The sequence below is a fragment of the Rattus norvegicus genome, chromosome 8 (genome assembly GCF_036323735.1).
Source record: "Rattus norvegicus strain BN/NHsdMcwi chromosome 8, GRCr8, whole genome shotgun sequence".
Taxonomy (NCBI): Eukaryota; Metazoa; Chordata; class Mammalia; order Rodentia; family Muridae; genus Rattus; species Rattus norvegicus.
The window spans coordinates 95,432,001-95,457,796 of NC_086026.1; the positions used below are offsets into that span (position 1 = coordinate 95,432,001).

Consider the following 25,796-nt stretch of genomic DNA (forward strand, 5'->3'; position numbering starts at 1 on the left):
AGTTCTTTAAGCACATCCAGAATTCCTTCAGGAAAAATTAAACAATGCAAGTAAGTATATTTCCCTTATGAAAATCAGGAGTGATCTCCAACAAGTCCTTTTGGGAGAGAACAGGATTACAAATAAGGCGAACAAGACAGAATTTTATTCTGAATGCTTAATTTCAAACTAGTGACCTGACCATGGTAAAAAGATTATCAGGTACATGACCCAAAATTATTAAGCACAAAGTTCTTTTCCAGGAAGATGATACCACTAATTAGAGGTAATTTAACCATAAAATGGCTGACTATGAAAGGAGGTATGTTGTGGGGAAGAAAACTGCTTGTGTTTTGAATTTAAATAGTATTTAAGTAAAAACTGAAAGAAAAAGAAAAGCAGAATTATTCTGAAGCTAAAAACAGACTGGGATTCCCATTTCCCATCCACATCATAAATGAGTTCATTCCACAGCAATGATGCCTTACACTATGGGTGTGCCCAGATGGGGTCTGTGGCCTGGACTCAAGGCACCAAGAGAACACAGAGAACACACACACACACACACACACACACACACACACACACACACACATACAGAGGGGAATTCACAGCTCTACATGAAGCCATATAACCATGACTAATTCTTTACAAAGTTTATGAATGAATAGCTAAAGTTGCTTCAAATAGAAGTGGCAGAAGACAATGTTCTTCTCATGGTGCTTTGAAAATAAATCCCATTCATTAGTGAAGTTAACAAAATATGATGCTTTGACACCAAAAATAATACTTAAGAGTCTAGAAATGCTCTGTCATGTGGTGTAAAATCCCCCAAAGGATTATTAAAGTCCAGTGTCTCTGCTCTACATTCAGAGGGCTCTACCCACATGGCTTCCCTCCAAGCATGGCGCTCCTATTCATGCAGCTGGCACCGACATGCAGTAGCCTGTCCTCCTTCGCCTCTCACTTGGAGAGTTGCAGCCACAGCCCTCTCCTTGATCCTCAAACAGAGCATTAATTTGGAGGAATTCACAAATGACATGGTGAGAGAGCATGGCGAGGCGACGACACCACAGCCCGAATGAAAACATCGGAGCGAACTCAGCTGAGGAAGGAAAAGTTGAACTAATGACTTCAGGAGGGTGAGTAAGAGGCATGATTTACAGACGTGACTGTACCCTGTGGGAGATGAGCACGCACACAGCAGAAGCAGCCAGCTCCAGTCCCGTCCACATCATGCTCTGTGGTGGCTGTGTTTTCCATTTCCCATCCACATCTCAAGTGAGTTCATCCTGCAGCAATGATTCCTTACATAGCGCTTTATTGTGATCATCGCTTAGCTGCCAAATTCTGTTCTCTGGTTCAGTTGCTGACTCCAAGTCTCATTGGACGTTTGTAAGGAATGTGGCAATCATAGTTGCACTGTACCTAGTAGGTATTTTGGTTTTTTTTTTTCTTGTTTTGTTTGAGTTTTTTGTTGTCTGTCTGTTTGTTTGTTTTTATTGTTTCCTCTGAAAAATAAAGAAAGAAGTTGCTAATGATAGATTGAACATTTGATTTTGATGATTATTTTAAGGGATATTTTTAAAAAATAGAAACAGAAGATAATTTTCCATTAAGACCTAAGGTGAGGGGAAACAGAGAAAGGAGAAAGAAGAGAATAGTGAAGAGAAAAGAAGGAAGAGGAAAGAATTCGAGCTGTGGTTAAAGACGTCTAATGAGTGATATCATGGCTCTGGATAAGAACACAGGGCTAATGCTCTTGGATCCGATGAAATTGCAAGAGAGAGGGAGTAGTAGAGAGAGAAAGGGAGTTCAATGGAAGAATGCTAGGTACGTTTGGCAACCGTTTCTTCAAATTCTTAGGCTTCCTTCTAGCATTTCCTCTCAGCTGTCTGGCTACGTACCAGGGAAAAGACAAACCTCCTCATACCATTCCTGTGGGGACTTTGAATTGTAAGTATGAAAAATAGCCATGCTCCACAAGCCAAAGAAGGAAATGGTGAAATTCCTCAAAGACTAGAGTGACTAGATCGGGAGCAGGGTGACAAGTCTCTGTTCTTCCACCTCTCTGTGGTCATGCCCAAGATGTCTCTTTCTGGCCTGAGCCCCTTCTGACAAATTGGCAAGAGCTGGCTTTGACTCTGGTAAGTCCCATGCTCCCTAAATACCACTGCAAAATCACTAACCCGTGCAGTGTGTTTGTGGGAGCTAAGGACTCCTTGATGGACAAGCTACACTTAGTGCAAAGTTGTTTCTGCCTGGATCATTCTGGCAAGTGTTTAAACATGAGCCTCCATTTCCTCAGATAGAAAATAGGATTAAGGGGCTGGGAACATAGCTTGGTTGGTAAACACATACCTGTCATGCAGGAAACTCTAGGCTCACTCCCTAGTTCTGTATAAACCAAGTGTGGCATTGTGCACTTGTAATGCAGCACCTGGGAGGCTGAAGTATCAGTCGTAAGTTCAAGGTCAATCTTGTCTACATAATGAGTTCAAGGCCCGTAACTTTAATGTTTTAACTTCATTTTTAAATATGGTTTTTTAATGCTTTAACCTTCCTTATAACCCACTATCCACCAGAGGTATTGGAAAAGAAAGGATACAGGAGAAGTGGACCTGTTTAGAAAGGTTCTTGGGAGCAACTCCTGTCTGTATAGTCTGGAAATCATCAGTTCAGTTCACAGGTTAGCAGGCAGCGGCAGCTCGATCTACTTGTAAACACTTCACGGATACACTAGCAGTCCAGTTCACTAGAGCTGGGAGAGCAACAGCAGTGACGCGACTCAGCAGAGAGAACCAGGCCCCAGCCTCAGCTTGAGTCAGCAGGAGAGACCAGAAGGATCACCAGGAGAAGTTCTTGGTTGAGCCTCTCTCTGGGAAGCAAAGATCAGCGAAGACAAGAGACACAAGCATCGCACAGCTAGCTGTACCAGCAAGCTAAGCTCTGTCTCCGTCACTCCGTCGAGTCCCATTTATACCCTCCAAACATCTCGTGCCCTCCACTTCAGCACAGGTCTTGTCTTACCATGTGCATCCAATCAGCCTGAGTCCTTGAAAGCAGGAACAAACTTCAGCACACCACCAGAAGGTTTTTGGTGCATTTCTTCCTATGGAGTCCAGACAAAAGTATCTCAACTACGCAATGTAAGGCGGACCAATATATGTACGTCGTTAGCAAAGAATCTTTTATCCCATGTCTTTTTAGATGTTTGTTTCAGTAGAGCATCCTGCTTCAGGGATGTGGTCCTTCACAGGTCTGGCTTAGCCTTTTACACCTGTGTCCACTCTAAGCCTTCCTTCATGTATTTGCCCCAGGAAAACACCATCCAACCAACTTTCCAAAGAACCCTTAAGTTTCCACTTAAGAGAGTCCCATGAGATCTTGTCTCAAAAAGAAAAAAAAAGTGTATTTCTAACAGTTCTTTCCTTATAAATATGTACCAATTGATTTAAACTATTCACAGTATTTGACAGATAGTAAGCACAAAATATATTAACCATTAAACTGATAATCATCAGACTAGTAATATTTATGTGACTCCCAGGTGCACATAAGAGTCTTTTATATTTCACATTCCTATAAGTCCTATGGAAAATTAATCATTTAGATGTGTATACGGCCTAGAAAGCTTTATAAAATAGCCAGATATTTCATTTTGCTTTTTATTACTCAATATATACATTTCTGTGTGATAGAGTATATATACATATGTGCACATGTAGAGGCCAGAAGAAGGCTTGAAGTGTTTCCTCTCTCACTTGGAGGCAGCGTCTTTCCTTGAAGCCAAGCCTCTGTTTTCATGGCTAAGCTAAGAGCCAACGACCAGGATGATCCTCTACTCCACTTCCTCTGAACTGAAGTTACAGTCGTCTACTGGCTGGTTGTGTGGGTTCTTAGATCTGGACTTGGGTCCTTGTGATTGTGGAACAAGTACTTTAAACTGCTGAGCCATCCCTCCAGACTCCTCATATATCAATTTAATTTTACATCATTTGTTATAACTATGCAAAAAAATTATGTTTTATGTTACATATTTTGTATCCATCATCGTATGAATAGTTTTTTGGATTTTTTTTCCATTGGTTGGTTTTGTTTTTTGTTTTCTGGGGTTTTCTTGTGGTTGAGTTTAGGGTTTTGGTTTGTTTTCTTTTGTTTTATTGGATTTTTTATTTACATTTCAAATGTTATCCCCTTTCCCAATTTCCCCTCCAGAAACCCACTATCTTCCTCCTGCTTCTATGAGGGTGTTGCCCCACCCACCTACTCCCTCTCACCTCTCTGCCCTGACATTCTCCTACACTGAGGCATAGAGCCTTGACAGGACCAAGGGCCTCTCCTCCCATTGATGCCAGACAAGGCCATCCTTAGCTACGTATATGGATGGAGCCATAGGTCCATCCCTATGTACTCTTGGGAAGGTGCTTTAGTCACTGGAAGCTTGTTGGTTAATATTGTTGTTCTTCTTATGGGGTTGCAAACCCCTTCAGCTCCTTCAGTCCTTTCTCTATCTCCTCCATTAAGGACCCCATTCTCAGTCCAGTGGTTGGCTATATGCATCCGCCTCTGTATTTGTTATGCTCTGGCAGAGCCTCTCAGGAGACAACTATATCAGGCTCCTGTCAGCATCCACTTCTTGGCATCGGCAATATTGTCTGGCTGTGATGGCTGTATATGGGATGGATCCCCGGGTAGGGCTGTCTCTGGATGGCCTTTCCTTCAGGCGCTGCTCCACACTTTGTCTCCGTATTTCCTCCTGTGAGTATTCTGTTCTGCTTCTAAGAAGGGCTGAAGCATCCACACTTTGGTCTTCCTTCTTCTTGAGCCTCATATGGATGATATTTTCTAGTTCCATCCATTTGCCTAAGAATTTCCTGAAGTCCTTGTTTTTAATAGCTGAGTACATTGTATAGATGTACCACAGTTTCTGTATCCATTCCTCTGTTGAAAGACATCTGGGGTCTTTCCAGCTTCTGGCTATTATAAGTGAGACTGCTATGAACACAGTGGAGCATGTGTCCTTGTCATATGTCAGAGCATCTTTTGGGTATATGCCGAGGAGTGGTATAGTTAGGTCCTCAGGCTGTATTATGTCCAATTTTCTGAGGAATCGCCAAACTGATTTCCAGAGTGGTTGTACCAGCTTGCAATCCCACCAACAATGAAGGAGTGTTCCTCTTTCTCCACATCCTCACCAGCATCTGCTGTCACCTGAGTTTTTTATCTTAGCCATTCTGACTGGTGTGAGGTGGAATCTCAGGGTTGTTTTGATTTGCATGTCCCTGATGACTAAGGATGTTGAACATTTCTTTAGGTGTTTATCAGCAATTCGATAGTCCTCAACTGAGAATTCTTTGTTTAGCTCTGTACCCCATCTCTTGAGTTCTTTGTATACATTAGATATTAGCCCTCTATCCAATGTAGGACAGGTTAAGATCTTTTCCCAATCTGTTGGTTGCCATTTTGTCATTTGCCTTTCAGAAGCTTTTTAGTTTTATGAGGTCCCATTTGTCCATTCTTGATCTTAGAGCATAAGCCATTGGTATTGTGTTCACGGAATTTTCCCCTGTGCCCATGTGTTCAAGGCTCTTCCCCACTTTTTCTTCTATTAGTTTCAGTGTATCTGGTTTGATGTGGAGGATCTTGATACACTTGGACTTGAGGTTTGTACAGGCAATAAGAATGGATCGATTTAGATGGATTTGAATAATGGGTGACTTTACTTCCTGTGTGCTGGGTTTAAAGGTGTATTCCCAGATGAATAGTTTTAATTTTATATTGACAGCCTATGAAAAGTAGAAATGTTGTCTGAGAAAAAAGGAAGGTGGAATTCATTGAGAAACAGTAATAAAAATAGCAGTGAGCCTCCAGTTTCTTTTATTTTGCTATCATTTACTTATTTATTTGTGTTATGTGCATTGCTGTTTTGCCTATATGTCTGTGTGAGGATGTCAGAAGTCCTAGAACTGAAGAGAGCTGTCATAGTGCTGGGAATTAAGCCTATGTCTTCTGGGAGACCAGCCAGTACCCTTAACCACTGAGCCATATCTCCAGCCCTGAAGTTCTAGATCTTTTTATTGCCCCATTTAAAAAGTATTAAACAGAGGTCAAAATGGGGCGGAAAATTTTACTCCATAGTTAAGAGCAATGGCTGCTCTTCCAGAGAACCCAAGTTTAATTCCCAGCACCCACAGTGTGACTCACAACTATCTGTAACTCTACAGGCACTCAGACAATATCCATACACATAAAAATGAATAAAACATTTTTAAAAGAGTTAAGGTTTGCTTGCTCTCAAAGAAGTCAAAAGGACAAATGTTTTTCTCTGCTAATCTGCTAAACATTTGTCTGATGAGCAAGTGATTGAAAGAGTTGATATATTAGGATAACTTCACCCAGTCTAGAGAGTACTCCCTGGAGCTGTATAAACTGTCCCTCCCTGTCCTGTGCTCCATATAACTCTCCCATGTCCCTCCCCCTTCCCCTTTCTCTCATAGAGTTGACTTTAATTAAAAAAGAAAAAAAACAGTAGTTACCACCCTACTAGAATCAGAATCAACACCTTCCATAGCCTAGCAAAGAAACGGGCACCATGCAAAAGCACTGGGTAAGAAGCAGTCTACCATTCTGTTTTCTTGGCAGGCAGGCTGTTGTCCAAAAGAGACTAGTTTCAGTGTGGATGTCCAGTGAGCAGGATCTGGAACATCAGTAAGCGAAGACTCTATGTGCCTACCCTTATTCCACATCACTGCCTTCTGGCTGATGCTCATGGAGATATTTCCAACAGCTTCTGTTTCTCTGTTTTCTTCCAGATGCCTGTCAGGGCCAGAGCGGTTCCTCAGCTAAGGGTGTCTCCTTCTCCACGTTGTCTGCTATTAAACTGTTTTTTATATTACTAGAGTATGTTGGCCTTTTCAGATGAATGGCTATTTCTTTTTTAAAAAAATGATTCATTATCTTGACCCTTGGAGTTGGAAGTAATGTCTTATTGAGCAAAAAGGAAGCACAGAAGCACAGAGAAACTGCATTTTAGACTCAGCTCATACCTGTTGGCTTCCCAGAACTCTGTGGAAATTATTGTGAGGGAGCAAAAAGAATTTGGCCGGGACATATGGAAATAGCAATAAAAATCTACTCTGTGTTAGAAGCATTAGAGAGAGCAGTCATTAACAGCACAGCTACAAGTAGCATTTAGTTGCTGGGTCATTTACTCATCCAGGTTAAAATGATCTCTATGGGAAAAGTTTTGTTTCCAAAATATTACTCCTAATAATACTCTTGTCATCTTATTTATATGAATGGACTTACTAATCCTAGAGCTGAATGACAAAAATTGGAAAATAAGTATATTGAATTAAATCAGAATGGAGGGTTGTGGTGAATGTATAGCTAATTTGCAGGTCAAAGTTCTTAAGGATTAATTCAAGAGTTTAAAAAGAAACAAAAAAGGCCAAGCTTCAGCCACTCATCTCATGCTTTTGTTTTGTGTTACTGTTGTTCTTTGGGGGTTATCTTGTATTTGAATTCCCCTTTAAAGGGTGAAGAAGAGAATAATGTCTGTCATTATGATTATGGTTAGGTCTTCTTCATCTCGTATTTTCAGAAGTTTACTCCTTTTCTTGTTGACATGGGTCTATTAGATAACCACTTTGTAACTAAAATAAATTCCTAGCTTCACTGAACTCATGTTTTAGAAGACAAGCAAGAACTCCATCGATAAGATATATAAAATATACAAAGTATAATCAGGAGATCTCATCGACTCAAAGATGGCTTAGGGAAGGAGCAATCTTCTCTAAGGAGAGGCAGTGGACACGAATAATCAAATGTGTCAGACAGCGTCGGTACTGAGGGACATTCTGGGATGAAAATAAATGTTATTCCTGGAGACAGGAGCATAGGAATTAATTCATGAAGTGTCCAACTGCTGTAGCCGGGGTGTGGGGAGGAGGCAGACATAGGGTAGCTCAGTTGGCCAAAACTGGAGTCACAGCGGGTTCAGATTCATAGCTGAGACAAGGAGCCAGCTCTGTGAACACAGCCCTGCAGCTGCACAGGCCTTAGTAGGCAGAGCCCTGGACTTGGATGGATGTTCCACATTAACCTCCTTGAAAACTGAAAGCCACCAACTAGCCCCTGTCATGTCAAAGACTTTGAATAGCAAGTCTTTCAAAAAAAGAGTTAAAAACAGAACCAAAACCCTCCTCAGATTATCTCTCTCTGTCTGGCTTCAACAAGAGTCACTCAGTCACTACTCAAGAGTGCCAAGTCTCCAAAGAAGGAAGATGGATTTCTGAGAGAACACACCCAGCCACGCACTCCTGGGGAAATGGCTGTTTGAGGTTCTTGGCCTTTTCTCTAGTTCTTACTCACACCTGGGTTTGAAAATATCCTCCAACCCACTTATACCACAGCCTTCTAAATAGTCTCTGGGATTACATTTATGAAAGCAAATCCTTCAAGCAAGAACACAAAACACCATTTGCCGATCCCTTTTCCAAAACACACAGTGTTTCAATCAGCCTTCCAATCCAAGTACTCGGAAATCTATGCAACTACTCCTAGGATCTGGGTGGGTCTCCATTTGAGTTCCAGTTACACATTGGCTTATGGTATTGCCTATCTGTGGAATAGCATATCAAGCTGTATCTTGCTGAAATTATTTATGATTCGATTCCTTATTTTCCTTATTTAAAGCACAAAGCTCTTGGCCCAATAACAATGCTTCATTCACCTACCAAAGTCATTTTTATTTCCAGTGTCTTCTTTTTCCTTTTCTCATTTCATCACCTCACCTTCACTGGTAAAAGTGATCATTTCCCTCTTTGAATTACTTGAGACATTTTCCTGTAAATCTAGGTCCATATAAACAATATGCTTTAGTTTCTCATTATTTATTGAGATTAAAAACTCAAGAAGTACAGAAGCCCATAGCAACATATATAAGCACAAACAACTGTAATATATGCATATGTGTATATACATGTACACAAATATAACACTCATATATATGTAGGCTTTGATTTTTTTAAACCTACTTTTAATGAAGGATTACACATGCTTTGACACCCCCCCCCACTTCTACCCACCATCTAAAGGAAAGAGAGAAAAATGGTAAATAGGACAAGGGGATGTGGACCTATTTAAAAATAGTTTTGGGGGGACAATCTCTGTTTCACAGAATACCGACGGTCCAGTTCAGTAATGTCAGGATACCAAACACAAATCAGCAGCAGAGGCATGATCCAGTAGAAACAGCCAGGCCTCCACCAAATCTGCACGAGTCAGTGGAAGCAACCAAGATCAACTGAGGATTCCAGAAGAAGTTCTCTGCCATGCCTTTCTCAACAAAATGAAGATCAGCAAGACAAAGACATGAGACTTACAAGGCGTTACAAGGCTAGCTATGCAAGCACACCATCACTATCTAGCTAAGTCCTATTTATACTCTCTCCAAATATCACCTATTCTCCCATGGGTCTTGCCTTAGTAAAACACCATGTGATTCTGTATCAGCAAAATACTATGTGAGTGTTCATCACCTGATATATCAAAAAAGTGCCACCTCAAATATATCTGTACACATGCACACAAATGCACACATATACATATACATGCATGGATATAACATAAACATTTATATACATACACATACACAAGTAACATATTTTCCTGCCTCTTACCGCCTTTAGTTCCTTCTATTACATCATATAACACAGTATATAAAAGTCTTGCAGGGATGCCATTTCTTCCAAAGAGAATGCTTAATCTTTATCCCATTAGATAATAGATACCTAGATGAAAGATAACTTTAAATAGATCATATTATTATTTTAGTTCATCAAAGGAAGATGGATAGAGAGAGGTGTCTATCTTAGAAAAGTTTTTTTACTCATAAATCTCTAGAAAAAGTAGCATACTATGTGGTAGACACATGAAAAAAGTAGAAAGGTCAATTAGATGTAAAATATACAGAAACCATAGGCAGGAGTCTTTCTTGTAAGAAAGAATAGCAAAGGGTAGGGAAGCAGGTGACACGTTCCCTATAATGTCAACATGCTCTAGGGTTTGGAAGCTGCTCTCACTTTGGAAGCTGGCCCTGAGATGGCTGAAAATATCCCAGAAAATGACAGTCCTACAAAAACCTGGTGAGTTTGTTGCTGGATTGGCTGCCTTACCCTCTATAGGAAGTAGCTGAGGTCATCCAGCACGGTTTCTAAATGACCAACAAGGCTACAAGATAACAAGCATCTTACTAAGAAAAGTCCAAGTTAGCTGTACCATAAAGTCACCATGTCCAAAAGAGCATAAAACTAGGAGCTGAAAAGCAGAACATTCCAGTTAAAAATCTCAGAATGTGGGGTAGGCACGGTGTCCTCCAGTTTGTCATTCCAGCCCTGGGGAAACTGGGGCAAAAAGGTTCAAGGTCACCTTGGACTAGCAGTAAGACAGTGAAAGGCACCCTGGTTCCGGGATGAAAAGACTTGAATCCCACACTGGTTCCCGGTTGAGGAGGCTTGAACCCTGGACACCCTGAAAAGAACAGTAGGCATTTCATCTGACTCCTAGGAAACCAGGCCCATTACTAGACCTCAGTCCTCTATAGATTTGTGGCTGTCAGTCATGTAAAGGACATCCCCCTAAGCCCCTCCACAGGTAGGGAATGTGACTACAGGTCATGTAGGCTCAAGACAGATCTCCATTATAATGAGACACCTAAAGGCCTGGAGGCTTAGCCAATGAATTTCCCTTCCCAGACACTCCTCCCTGCAAAAAGTATTTAATCTCAGGCCAACTCTGAGAAGTGGGCTACAGTTTTACTCATCCACTTTCCGCCATGACAATAAATGCCTTAAAACCATAGACTGTCTCTTTTCATGGGGATCCATTGTGGGAAGCCACAGAGAAGGCCTTCACCTACAGAGCCTCCATCTAATCTCCTGAAGAAAGCCTCCCTGTGCTACCAGTGGTGACAGCTACTAAGCTCAAGCCCAGCACTGCAGTCAAGTCAAAGACTCCGCACAGGACCAGCCGGAGCTCCCCCCGCCCCCACTTCACTCTCAGCCATTCCGCAGCATCCCAGCAGTGACTGGATGTCCAAGAGCCTGAGAACCCGAAGGCCTGGCCTCCTTGCAGGCCTGGACCCCAGAGCCAGCTCCAACCATGTCCTGCTCCCAGACCGAGCTTCCCCTCAAACCCCAGCAGGGTCCTGTGGCTTCCCGCAGCCTGACAGCCGCCTGGTGGTGGTGTGGGGTAGGCACAGACAAACTTCCCCTGTACTGCCTCCCTGAGCAGCCTGAGCCCTGTGGAGGAGGGGACTCGGGACCCAACTAACCTAAAAACTGTCTCAAAATTCTCAAAGGAAAAATTACCATATTTCTAAAACTCCATTTACACACACACACACACACACACACACACACACACACACACACACAGAGAGAGAGAGAGAGAGGGAGAGAGAGAGAGAGAGGGAGAGAGAGAGAGAGAGAATTAAAGAAATAGAAATTATAGTTCAATTATTTCCACTAATAAAATATTCAAACACTGCTTTCCCTAGTAAAAATTAACATCATAAAAGCCCAGGCACGCTGGTATACACCTGAAATCCCAGCATAAAGGGGGCTGAAGTAATACGATCTTGAACTGGAGTCCATCCTGGGCTGTAGAGTGAGTTCAAAGCACGTCTAAGCTAATAGTGAAACCATGAACTGAAAACTTTCAAGTGCTGGAGATGTATGTGAGAACATTTGACTTGGCAGACACAAGGCCTTCAGTTCAATCACCAGTACTGCAAAAGTACAACTAGAACGTAGCAGAGCCGTGTGACCTCCAGAGGTCATAAATGTGGCTTCTACGAAATAGGAACTCTAATAGGCATGAATACTGGCACACACAAGTTTATCTCATGCGAACATGCAAGCATGCTGACCTGTGTGGGCCTGTAGACACACACATACATGCATGCACACACATACATACACATTTCTGTACTGGTGATGAAGGTGTGAGCCGGTATGGAGTGGGCCTGTCCTCTTTACTGTACACAATTATGGGGCAGCGCTATGACGGGGAACAATGCTCTCAATGTTTAGCAAAGGATTCTCGATGTTTAATCAGGAAGACATGATCAGCGTTTGGGAAGATATGCATGTTTGCTCAAATTTCAATGTTACACAATGTTCTCCCGTAAGCTGTGCGAACTTTACAAGGATACAACACAGACCTCATCTTCGGGGGCTCCTCAAATATGCACAATCCTCATTTATAACCTACGAATAAATTTAGTTTTAAAATGCTTTTAAAGAGTATTTTGAGTATCTTTGGTCATTTTCCAGTATATTCAAAGATTTATTTTCACTATTTTTTCCTGTTTAAATACTTGTTATCTTTAAGGGAGAAATGGCTTAAATTATTTGTGTCTATTACCTCAAACCTAGCACCACTTTTTGCATGTATTTAGTGTGTATGCACAGGCATCTGTGTGCATGTGTGGTGTGGTGTGTGTGTGTGTGTGTGTGTGTGTGTGTGTGTGTGTACCTGCATGCATATGTGTCTACGGGCATGCATGAATATGTCCGTGCAAAAGTGTGGTGTGTGTTGTGTGTGTGTGTATGTGTTTGTATGATTGTGCAAATGTGGAAACCAGAAGGTAACATGCAAGAAGAGTTGGTCCTCTCCTTCCAACATGTAAGTCTCAGAGCAAATTCAGGTTGTTATGCTTGGTGGCAAGTACCTTTACCAACTGAGCCATCTTGCCATGCCCCAATCTTGTTTCCTTGACGTGCAGTTCTATGACATCTAATTGTGAAATGACATAGTAAGCAGTGTTCAAATGTAACCGTGTTCAATGTAGCATCTGCTCCAGCATAAGCAGTGGATAAATGTGACAAGCATTGCTGTTTAGCAATATTGATATATTTTATTTGTTTGCTTCTAAAAGGAAGTATAAAAGTTTCCAGCCATTTCCTTTTTAGTCTTGGGTGTGTTTTAGTGGCATTGACAACACGACAAAAGTCTCGGAAAAACAAAAAGAATAATAAAACAGAAAGCCAGCCTTTTGTGACTTGTAAAAATATCTCTCTCTCTCCTCTCTCTCTCTCTCTCTGACACACACACACACACACACACACACACACACACACACACACTATTCTTTTACGATGCAATGTAGTTTGATCTTGAGAGAACTATCATTTTGAGCCACAATTTGAAGAAATCTTAACTAGATCCACACAAGACGCTCCATAACCATCTGAAAGACAGCAGCCCCACCCACCCTTCATCAACACTAAGAACAATGACAGCTGAATGCCAAGGAGCAGCTAAGTGATGCGCAAGAAACTATTTACAAGAGTAAAATGTCTTCAGGTTTCTAGTGCTGGGAAGAGATACCATGACCATGGCGACTCTGATGAGGAAACATTTAATTGGGGCGGGTTTACAGTTCAGAGTTTTAGTCCATCAACATCACATGAAGGGAAGTGTGGCAAGGCAGACACGGTACTGGAGAAGGAACTGAGTTCTCTATCTGGATCACCAGGCAGCAGAAAGTGAGTGAACCACTAGGCCTGGTTTGAGATTCTGAAACCTCAAAGACCATCACCAGTGACGGACAAAGCCACACCTACTCTACCAAGTCCGTATCTTCTAAGAGTGCCATTTTCATCCAAACCATCCCAGAAAGTTCCTCTGAAATAATTCTAACCAGTTCATCGTTTAGATGTTTCATCATGACAATTCCTACCTCTAATCGTGTTAGTTAACATACCATGCATTAATGGTTGTAGAAACTGTTGTGAATGGATGTGTATAACAATCATCAGAGACCTAATCCTATGGAAATCACAAGTAAGGGGAAGCTTAAAGTTCAGATCTCTGGCGACTCCGCATTCAACAGGACCAACCTGCAGCGGCAGGCTGACAGGAACTGAAGCAGCACTAGCACCTGTCCCACGCAGGCCTCAGGAGGAGGAGTCTAGTCTCTGAGTGTTGTATTTTCTCTGCCCCGCCCCCACTTTCTTCCATTCTTCTCTCCTCTTCCTTTCTTCCTTCCTTTCTCTTGTTCTTTTCTTCCTTCCCTCTCTTTTCTCTTTTTTTCTTTCTACTTTCTTCTCCTTTCCTTTTTCTTTTCTGAGACACGCTGGTCTGGGATGCACTCTGTAGCTCAGGATGACTTCGCACTTATCATCTTCCTGCATCCTGGGTGCTGGGATTACAAATGTGTGCCACTGTACCCAGCTATAACTGCAGCTTTTCCATGGGCAAAGAACTCTAGGATTCCTCAGCCGTCGGCAGCAGCTGGCTGAGCAGCAGGGCTGAACCCTAAGATTCCTTAGCCCTTCCATGACAGCTGCCAGTGTTCAGCTCCTGGACCAGAGGAGTCTAAAAACCCTTGGGCACAAGGGCCAACCAGCTCTGTGTGACTTTCCCAGTGACCTGGGCCCGGAGCGCCTCGCCTGGCTCTTCGCAGCCTTCAGTCCTTCTTCTGCCTCATCTGTCCATCCTCCCCACTTCATGCCCCTTCTCATTCTCACTCTGGCCACTCTTGTGAACTGCCGCTCCTCTTCAGCTATCAAGCACTTAGTTGTTGCCAGCGTCTGCAGCTCAGCCTCCTTTGTGCTCCATTGCCCCTGCCTTTGCCGCTCTCCTGCGCCCATCATCACTGCCTGGGGTTTTCAACTCTGGCTTCTTTCATTACCTGCCCAGTCTCTACTACTAACAAGATGCAAGAAAATCCACTTGGCAGCTTTATCTGGAGCCTCCCAATGCAAATACGCAATGGTGCACCTCGTGCTACTCAGGGAGGGAGCACAAGAGAAAACTGCCCAGGAAACACACTAAGTGGACCCAGCAGCCTACATTGATAAACAGGGGCGAGGGCTGAATTTTGGACCAACCACAGCACAACTACGTGAAATGACAGCATGCATATACACCAATCACAATACACCTTACAGACTAATGGGATTTCGGTTTCCGCCAATCACAGCATTGATCTCAGCATTTCCTCTGGTAGAGCAGCTGTGGAAGAGCCACCTCTCTAGACTAATTGAAGGTGGCTGCTGAATCATCTGGAGTTTGCCTTGTCGTGTGACAGACAAAAATCTGATGCGAACTCAATGCTTACTGGGGCTGCCTCCTCAGAAGCTGGAGCAATCAGCTAGGATCCTGTGAAGTTTTCTTAGGCAACTGGGGAGTCTTCAAAACAGCCCCTGCTGGCAGTAAGTGTGGCCCTGTTAGCTGTTTGACAGTCCTTTTTAAAAAAATATATTATTTATTTATTTATTTATTTTTCTTTATATGAGTTCATTGTAGCGTCTTCAGAGACACACCAGAAGAGGGCCTCAGATCCCGTTACAGATGGTCGTAAGCTGCCATGTGGTTGCTGGGAATTGAACTCAGGATCTCTGGAAGAGCAGTCAGTGCTCTTAACTGCTGAGCAAGTCAATCAGAAACACTTGAGGGCTGCAACTGCTGTCCCATGAGATCTTTGCTTATTTACAGGAAACTGAACAAATAAGGAATACTTGCAATAAGAAAATAAAGAACTTATAGTTAACTATAGTAATATACGGTTACACCACATCCCTTCATTCTCTTTCTTTCCCTAACTTCTCCACGATCTTTCCTCATTCTGTCCCAAACTCCTGGCCTCCTCTTCCTTAACTGTTATTGTTGCATGTATATGTATTTACTTCTTTTGAAAGTCTATATGCCATTTTCATATACAGTAAAAACTGTCCTCTTTGTTAAACTTCTTTCTGATATGAAAATATTAGGCAACTAGGGAGTAAGTGTGGGACTGTTCCTTACCCTTCCCCAACTTTTGTAATCCCTCTCAGTCTCCCCTAAATTCTTCATTCTGTCTGGCAAATGGGAAGTTCATAAAATGATGAAGTTTTTAATCAAGAGCCTCCCAGTGCAATAACAACACAACATCCAAGTGTGGAGGTGATACCTGGCAGTCCTTCATCATTGCTTAACTGAAGACACTTGAGTATAGAGGAAGGATTATCTAAAAGAAAATTTTAAGCTATTATGATAAAAGAGAAAACAATACAAAGGCAGCTATGGATCTGAAGCTCTGGCACCAGGGAAAGGCGCTTTCCAGCCAACATCCTGAATACCCCAGATGTGTTTTTCTAGTTAATGATAATGGGTATCCTTATTCCTGGCTCTTTAATCAGTAACAAAATCAAGTCAATTAGCTTAGCATGTAGCTGCCAATCAGGAGACCCTAGACTCAGTAAAAACCACTCTGAGAATATCTCAAACATTTTCAACACCCCTTATTTGGCTGGGTCAGGCAGTTGAAGGTTCTAGTCGAATTACAGACAATATTCTGGATGTGACTGTGAGTGACCAGTTATTTATTACATGTGAGGACTCTGAGTTGTAAATCATTTCAGATGAAGAGTAGTATCTATGAACAGAAAACATCCACTGGCCAAAGGCACCACGGATCACAGTATCACATAGACCTCACTGGCAGACTTCCTGTCCAAAAATATAATAATCCTAAAATTGTAATAAATAATTCTACTATTCAGTTAACATACAGGATTATCAAAGCCAGCATTTAGACTGTAGGGGGGAAATGACTGATTATTTAAACACTGTTCAATCTTGGCAGTTTGGTACTGTGTGTGTGTGTGTGTGTTTGTGTGTGTATGTGTGTATGTGTGTGTATGTGTGTTTGTGTGTTTGTGTTTGTGTGTGTGTGTGTGTGTGTGTGTGTGTGTGTGTGTGTGTGTGTAAGGGGAAGAAAAGTATGATGCTTTGAATAACTATGGCTCCCATAAGCTCATACATTTGACTGATGGTCATCAGGAGTGGCATTACTCGAGTAGGAGGTGGTGTGGCTTTGTTCAAGGAAGTATGTCCATGGGGTTGGGCCTTGAGGTTCTAAAAGCTCAAGCTAAGCCAAGTGTCTTGACCTTCCTGCTACCTGCACATCCTATTATAGAACTCTCATTTCCTTCTCCAGCACCATGTTTGCCTACATACGACCATGCTGATAACAAACATCTGAAACTGTAAGCCAGTCCCAATTAAATTTCCTCTTTTATAAGGGTGTTCATGGTCATGGTGTCTCCTCGAAGCAGAACACTGACTAAAACAGGAGGACAGAGTACAAACTTAAGTGTCTTCTTTATAACACAGCCTACCTCCTTTTTAGATAGAGACTCTCATGGGCCTAGAACTCACCAAATAGGCTAAACTTGCTGGCCAGTGAACCCCAGGGATCCTCCTGTCTGTCCCTATCAAGTGCTGGAATTACAAATACATGTCACTATGCCAGCCATTTTAAGTGAGTTCTGGAGAGAATATTTACATCCTTCTGTTTACAAAGTAAGCACTGTATCCACTAAGCCATCCCCTTCCTAAGGTAAACAGATTTGTAATTTTACATATAAGATGCTTCTAGTATCTGTTTAAAAAAATGTTAGAGGGAGCTTTTTTATGTCCACACCTTAATGATGTCTATCCATCTGGATCCATAAGACCCCAAACTCTTAAAGTCTTGACTAATATTGGCCATGTGTACTTCGGAGTCCATGTTGTGTTTTCTGGCCATGGATGATGTTTTGATCTCTGAGTTTGCACTTCTGTTCTTCACTGAGCAACAAGGAACAGTCTCAGCTGTCAAAGAGCCCCATGTGCCTTCTTGCTGGCACCCCTAGCATCACAGAGACCCATTCACTGTGACTTCTGAGCCAGCTTTAATAACAAACCATCCATGGAAAGCTGAAGTTTACCACTGGACCATCCTAGCCCTGTGGCTATGACCTGTGAAATCTGAGCAGGGAACAGTGAAGTAGGTGTCTCATGATCCCCTTCAGAGGGTGCAATCAGACTCCTTGAAATCACTGTCCCAAATGGGATATTGGGCATTAATCTTAGTATAAAGTAGTGGATATGTTTCTTACATATTGGCAAATAAAAATAACCTAAGTAAACTCTTAAAAATCAAAGTACAAGGTATTTTCACCCACAACAGGGGTATGGGGAGCACTAGACATTGTATTATTTCATATTTGTTGTCTTATTTACCTTTTTTTAAAGATTTATTGATTTATTATATATTATATCAAACACACCAGAAAGGGGCATCAGATCTCAATACAGAAGGTTGTGAGCCACATGTACCTGTGGGATTTGAACTCAGGTCCTCTGGAAGAGGAGTCAGTGCTCTTAACCACTGAGCCATCTCTCCAATCCTTAGTTAACTTTCGATGCTGTAATAAATCATCATGACCAAGGCAACATACGGAAGAATTTATTGAGGCTTACAGTTCCAGAAGGTGAGTCCATGACTATCATGGTGGAGATAAAGGCAGACAGGAATGGTACTGGCAGTAGCTGAGAGCTTACATCTTGAGACACAGCTATGAGGCAGTGAGCCAACAACACTGAAAATGGCATGTGCTTTTGAAATTTCAAAGCGTATCCCCGGTGACACATCTTTTCCAACAAAGCCACACCTCCTAATACTTCCTAACCAGTTCCACCAATTGGACATTAAGAATTCAAATACATGTACCTTTGGGGATTGTTCTCATTCAAATCACATTTTTTTGGAACTAGAAAAGTTATAATAAGAGGATCAGAACACACCCAGGAGGAGTAGAAGGCAGGAAATAATCAAACTCAGAGCTGAAATTAAAAAAGTAGAAACAAAAAGGACTATACAAAGAATCAACAGAACTAAAAGCTGGTTCTTTAAGAAAATCAACAAGATAGATAAACCCTTAGCCAGACTAACCAGAGGACACAGAGAGCGTATCCAAATTAACAAAATCAGATATGAAAAGGGAGACATAACAACAAAGCCAGAGGAAATTCAAAAAATCATCAGATCCTTCTATAAAAGCCTATATGCAACAAAACTTGAAAATCTGGAGGAAAGGAACAATTTCCTATACAGATACCAGGTACCCAAGTTAAATCAGGAACAAATAAACCATTTAAACAACCCCATAACTCCTAAAGAAATAGAGGCAGTCATTAAAAGTCTTCCAACCAAAAAGAGCCCAGCTCCAGATGGGTTCAGTGCAGAATTCTATCAGACCTTCATAGTAGACCTCATACCTATACTATCCAAACTATTCCACGAAATTGAAACAGATGGAGCGCTACTGAATTCCTTCTATGAAGCCACAATTACTCTTATACCTAAACCACACAAAGACCCAACGAAGAAAGAGAATTTCAGACCAATTTCCCTTATGAATATCGACGCAAAGATACTCAATAAAATTCTTGCAAACCGAATCCAAGAGCACATCAAAACAATCATTCATCATGATCAAGTAGGCTTCATCCCAGGCATGCAGGGATGGTTTAGTATATGGAAAACCATCAATGTAATCCACTATATAAACAAACTGAAAGATAAAAACCACATGATCATTTCATTAGACGCTGAGAAAGCATTTGACAAAATTCAACACCCCTTCATGATAAAAGTCCTGGAATAAACAGGAATTCAAGGCCCATACTTAAACATGGTAAAAGCCATATACAGCAAACCAGTAACTAATATTAAACTAAATGGAGAGAAACTTGAAGCAATCCCACTAAAATCAGGGACTAGACAAGGCTGCCCACTCTCTCCCTATTTATTCAATATAGTTCTCAAAGTCCTAGCAATCAGACAACAAAAGGAGATGAAAGGGATACAGATTGGAAAAGAAGAAGTCAAAATATCACTATTGCAGACAATATGATTGTATACTTAAGTGATCCCAAAAGTTCCACCAGAGAACTACTAAACCTGATAAACAACTTCAGTAAAGTGGCTGGGTATAAAATCAACTCAGACAAATCAGTAGCCTTCCTCTACACAAAAGAGAAACAAGCCGAGAAAGAAATTAGGGAAATGACACCCTTCATAATAGTCCCAAATGATATAAAATACCTCGGTGTGTCTTTAACCAAGCAAGTGAAAGATCTGTATGATAAAAACTTCAAGCTTCTGAAGAAAGAAATTGAAGAAGATCTCAGAAGATGGAAAGATCTCCCATGCTCATGGATTGGCAGGATTAATAGAGTAAAAATGGCCATTTTACCAAAAGCAATCTACAGATTCAATGCAATCCCCATCAAAATTCCAACCCAATTCTTCATAGAATTAGACAGAACAATTTGCAAATTTGTCTGGAATAACAAAAAACCCAGGATAGCTAAAACTATCCTCAATAATAAAAGGACTTCTGGGGGGAATCACTACCCCTGAACTCAAGCAGTGTTACAGAGCAGTAGTGATAAAAAAAAAACTGCATGGTATTGGTACAGAGACAGACAGATAGACCAGTGGAATAGAATTGAAGACCCAGAAATGAACTCATACCTATGATCACTTGATTTTTGAAAAAGGAGCCAAAACCATCCAATGGAAAAAAGATAGCATTTTCAGCAAATGGTGCTGATTCAACTGGAGGTCAACATGTAGAAGAATGCAGATCAATCCATGCTTATCACCCTGTACAAAGCTTAAGTCCAAGTGGATCAAGGACCGCCACATCAAACCAGATACACTCAAATTAATAGAAGAAAAAATGGGGGAAGAATCTCCAACACATGGGCACTGGAAAAAATTTCCTGAACAAAACACCAATGGCTTATGCTCTAAGATCAAGAATCGACAAATGGGATCTCATAAAACTGCAAAGCTTCTGTAAGGCAAAGGACACTGTTGTTAGGACAAAATGGCAACCAACAGATTGGGAAAAGATCTTTACCAATCCTACAATTGATAGAGGGCTTATATCCAAAATATACAAAGAACTCAAGAAGTTAGACTACAGGGAGACATATAACCCTATCAAAAAATGGGTTTCAGAGCTAAACAAGGAATTCACAGCTGAGGAATGCCAAATGGCTGAGAAACACCTAAAGAAATGTTCAACATCTTTAGTCATAAGGAAAATGCAAATCAAAACAACCCTGAGATTCCACCTCACACCAGTCAGAATGGCTAAGATCAAAAACTCCGGCGACAGCAAATGCTGGCAAGGATGTGGAGAAAGAGGAGCACTCCTCCGTTGTTGGTGGGATTGCAGACTGGTACAACCATTCTGGAAATCAGTCTGGAGGTTCCTCAGAAAATTGGACATTGAACTACCTGAGGACCCAGCTATACTCCTCTTGAGCATATACCCAAAGATACCCCAACATATAACAAAGACACATGCTCCACTCTGTTCATAGCAGCCTTATTTATAATAGCCCGAAGCTGGAAAGAACCCAGATGCCCTTCAACAGAGGAATGATTACAGAAAATGTGGTACATCTACACAATGGAATACTACTCAGCTATCAAAAACAATGACTTTATGAAGTTCACAGGCAAATGGATGGAACTGGAAAATATCATCCTGAGTGAGGTAACCCAATCACAGAAAAACACACAGGGTATGCACTCACTGATAAGTGGATATTAGCCCAAATGCTCGAATTACCCTAGATGCACAGAACACATGAAACTCAAGACAGATGACCAAAATGCAAATGCTTCACTCTTTCTTTAAAAGGGGAACAAGAATACCCTTGGGAGGGAATAGGGAGGCAAAGTTTAGAACAGAGGCTGAAGGAACGCCCATTCAGAACCTGCCCTACATGTGGCCCATACATATACAGCCACCAAACTAGATAAGATGGATGAAGCAAAGAAGTGCAGGCTGACAGGAACGGGATGTAGATCTCTCCTGAGAGACACACCCAGAATATAGCAAATACATAGGCGAATGCCAGCAGCAAACCACTGAACTGAGAATGGGACCCCTGTTGAAGGAGTCAGAGAAAGGACTGAAAGGGCTTGAACGGTCTTGAGATCCCATATGAACAGCAATGACAACCAACCAGAGCTTCCAGGGACTAAGCCACTACCCAAAGACTATACATGGACTGACCCTGGACTCCAACCAATTAGGTAGCAACGAATAGCCTAGTAAGAGCACCATTGGAAGGGGAAGCCCTTGGTCCTGCCAAGACTGAACCCCCAGTGAACGTGATTGTTGGGGGGAGGGCTGTAATTGGGAGAGGATGGGGAGCGGAACACTCATATAGAAGGGGAGTGGGTGGGGTTAGAGGGATGTTGGCCTGGAAACTGGGAAAGGGAATAACAATCAAAATGTAAATAAGAAATACCCAAGTTAATAAAGATGGAGAAAAAAATTCTGCATTAAAAAAAAAAGAGGATCAGAGAGCAGAGTGATGATCACCAAGAGCAGATTGGTAGGAGAGGTTGAGGAAGACATTGGTCAAATTGGTCAAAGGTCATGATGTTGTATTTAGACAGTAATAAACTCAGTGTCTATCCTACAGCACTGTGACTATAGTTTATAGCAATGTGTCACATTACAGTTTTGTGTTCTCACGTAGATATATATGGTAAAGCACATGAGTTAACTTGATTTAGTGATTGAACAATATATAAACTTTTCCAAATATCATCGTATGTACTGAAAGTATATAAAGTTTGTCAATTATAAAGTTAAAATAACTGTCTTAATGTGCTCTAACTATGTTTGTTCAATCTGCCCTGCCAGCCCTTATCTTACTTGTCTTTATTTCCTCTACAACTGGCTGATTCCAAGGCAAAGATCAGAGTCCAAGTTTCCAAACCAACTGTTCAGTGCTAAGGGAACACATTGGCTCTGTAACCTTATTTAGGAATTTTCCTGGGGACTACTTGATAGGCTTTATGTCATGTGCTGTCTAAGGTGGAGCCCTTTACTCAAGCTGAGACAAGAGCTGTTTCCTTTCAATGTCTTCAGAGATACAGTGTGGAATTAGAGGCTCCTGTGTGGAGTACAGTGAGGTCTTTCAGAGTGATTTTTCTCAAGTGAAAGAAGCCAAAGTTTGTGGTAACTCTGTTCTAAAGGAACCAAGCTGAACCCCTAGACTTTCCTTCCGTAGAGAGAAGCTGTGTCAGCTGAGCTGTGTCGTGTTTGCCTAAGTGAACTTGAAGAAGAACTGAGACTACTTTCGATGAATTAGCACCCTGGGCTTAAGAGGACTTTGGTGAAGCCCTGTAGGTGAAACAGCAGAGGAGTGTTCTGACTTGGTGCTGCATTAGAGATGTGTGGCTATTACATAAGTAAATAATAGGAAATAGAAAAAGTAGGTCTTAAACTGTCCCAGCAAGGAGTTCACTGGATTCTATACCTGGTTTTATAATGTTGCAACAATCAGGGTATTTGGCTATTCCATCTGACCCCGGAAACATGCATGTGCATTTTTGCAGTTAAATGAGAAAAACTAAGACACTACTTAGACCACAGAATGCAGGTGATCACTCAGCTGGAACCAGGGTAAAGAGAGGGCAGAGAGGCACCTGGCAACAAAACTTTGAGAAGCCTAAAACTGCTCTGTCACAGAGTGTGGGGAGACCCAGCCCTGCCACAGCCTCCAGAGGTTCTGAACATGATCAGAGCTCAATAGCAGTTTATTATGACAGGAGCACTGACAGCCTAATGTCATACTCGACATGGCATGAAGCGCCTTAGAGATGGTGACATCACTTGCAGAACCCATTACAAAACCAAGAACTGTATTCAAGATGATTTTTTTCCCTCTGATGGTTTCCATCTCAACCTGACAAGGGGTTTGTTTAATCATACTTTGTTATCTAATACCATAGTTCCTTGGACTCTGAAATACTAACTAAGCACATGAAGCTTAGGTTTGGATAGATGCATGACAGAGGCTTAATTTAAGCTCACTAAGACTTCTTAGAGTCCCATTAGAGAAGTTGTTCTCTCATCTTTGGCCCCAGGCCCCAAATTTCCAAAACTATCATTCAAAGTTTTGGATCCTTAAGGTCCACTCAGAGAATCTAATGAGAATTTCTCCAAATGCCAAAATGTAACTGCCCCTAACTCTGAGTGAATGGGTGTAGCCAGGTGACCTGCCTGGGCTTCCCTTCTCTCTTCCTCAACAATTTAGGATTCTGGTGATCAATACACTTACCCATAGAAAGCCAAACTGAAAGGCTCAGGAATTAGAGACTAGATCTCTCACTAAGGAAACTCAGAGACCAGCCAGGGGGGGATGGGCAGGACTTGGTGTGTTTACCAGAGCAGAGAAGAAATGGGTATCATTTGTCACCTAGAGGCTAACTGCAAGAGTAGTTTATTTCTATCAATATTTTCCCTATAGAAAGGAAGAGAGAACCAGAATCCTGAGGGGCCTGGCTCCAGTATTCATTAGAAGCAAGTATATCTAAAATCAAGAGGGTCAGACTATCATGAACTCAAGGACACAGTGCTGTCTCCATATGAGCTCTGTAGGACACAATGACAGGTAGAAGGACTTCTTAACTAGTCATTTTGTGCTTCCAAATCACAAAATAAGATGTATATGGTGTTCCATGAGTTAGGATCAGAACTTTGCAGTATTTTCTCTACTGTATCCTATCGCTCAATGTGCATCATGGCAGCACAACTAATTTCAGTGTCCACAAGAATCTATCTCCAAGATGATATAAATTATCTACGAGGTGAGAAGGTTATAAGACTGGTTATATTTGAAAACAAAAGTTTATACTTGAGATTGGACTAGATTGAATTTTGAACGACTTCCAATGACAGAAAATTATGAATTCTGGACAAACTACTATTTTAGAGTGGGGGAAAAATCAGACATAATAGTATAGAGAACATTTAATAGCATACATTACAATTTTCTTTACATAGCTTTTATTGTTTTTCTTCTATTCTGACAAACTATCTGAAACCATCTATGTTGTAAAGAAAAAGTTTGTTCTCCTTATACTTGGAAGGTTCAAAGAATGGTGCCAGCTCTTCTAAGGACCTCACTAGATGAATCACAAAAGGTGAGTCGTATAGGAAAGGAGAGGTCCTATGTCCAGGCAGCATACATCAAGCTATTCCGTAATTATGCTTGGTATTGACAACCTGCTTTTGTATGAATTACTTCAAACTCTCATGTACTTTCTTATTTTTATTCAAGAGGGTTCCATCAATATTCAAGGAGCTCCCACTAAACTTCGAAATCTCAGCATCTCCTCCCAATATGGCCGCTCTTGGGCCTAGAACTCCAACTCCTGAATCCTTGGGACAAAGAGCCATCTAAGCCATTGTATCCTCATTCTCAGAGAAACTATTCTGTAAACTACATAAAACTGTGTTCTTATGAAGACTGTGAGTTATTAGAAAAAATAATGGGTTAGGTTACAGTGCCAAAACTGAGGTTTTGCAACTATTTCATTCTTGCCATAAATTTTAGTTAAAGCTCAGTATGTGACCCCTTCACTTTCCATAAAATTTTATAACTTTCCTAGATATGAAGATCATGGAAAAATAAAGTGTCCTACAGTCCTCATTCACATCCTGCTCCATTTTGAACAGATTAAGGGATAACTGGAATCCACAGTATCTGATAATTATTTCCTTAAACTGAACAGTGTATTAGAGTAGACTTTTTATAAGTTTCATCAAGAATAATGTATTTTGGGCTGGAGAGATGGCTCAGCCATTAAAGGCTAGGCTCACAACCAAATATATAAGAATAATGTATTTTTCATTAATTATTTTACTTATTTATATTCCAGATGTTGTCCCCTTGCAGTCCTCCCTCTTGGATCCCCTTCCAGATTTTTCATCCCATTTTTCCTCCCCTTCCCCTCCCCAGGCATTCCCCTTCCCTAAGGCATCAAGACTCTACAGAATCAGGTGCATCCTCTCTTACTGAGAGAGGCAGTCTTCTGCTATGTATGTGCTGGGGCCTCAGACTAGTCAGTGTATGCTCTGGGTTATTGGCTTAGTCTCTAAGAGCTCCCATGG

General features: G+C 41.4%; 1 long non-coding RNA gene across 1 annotated transcript in view; it reads left to right on the forward strand.

Moving 5' to 3' along the window:
* Positions 1-872: 872 nt before the first annotated feature.
* Positions 873-25,796, forward strand: part of LOC120094217 (uncharacterized) — a 66,856-nt gene continuing 41,932 nt past the window's right edge. The window contains exon 1 of the long non-coding RNA XR_005488351.2: positions 873-1,121. This is a non-coding gene — a long non-coding RNA (uncharacterized LOC120094217). The remainder of the gene's footprint in view (positions 1,122-25,796) is intronic.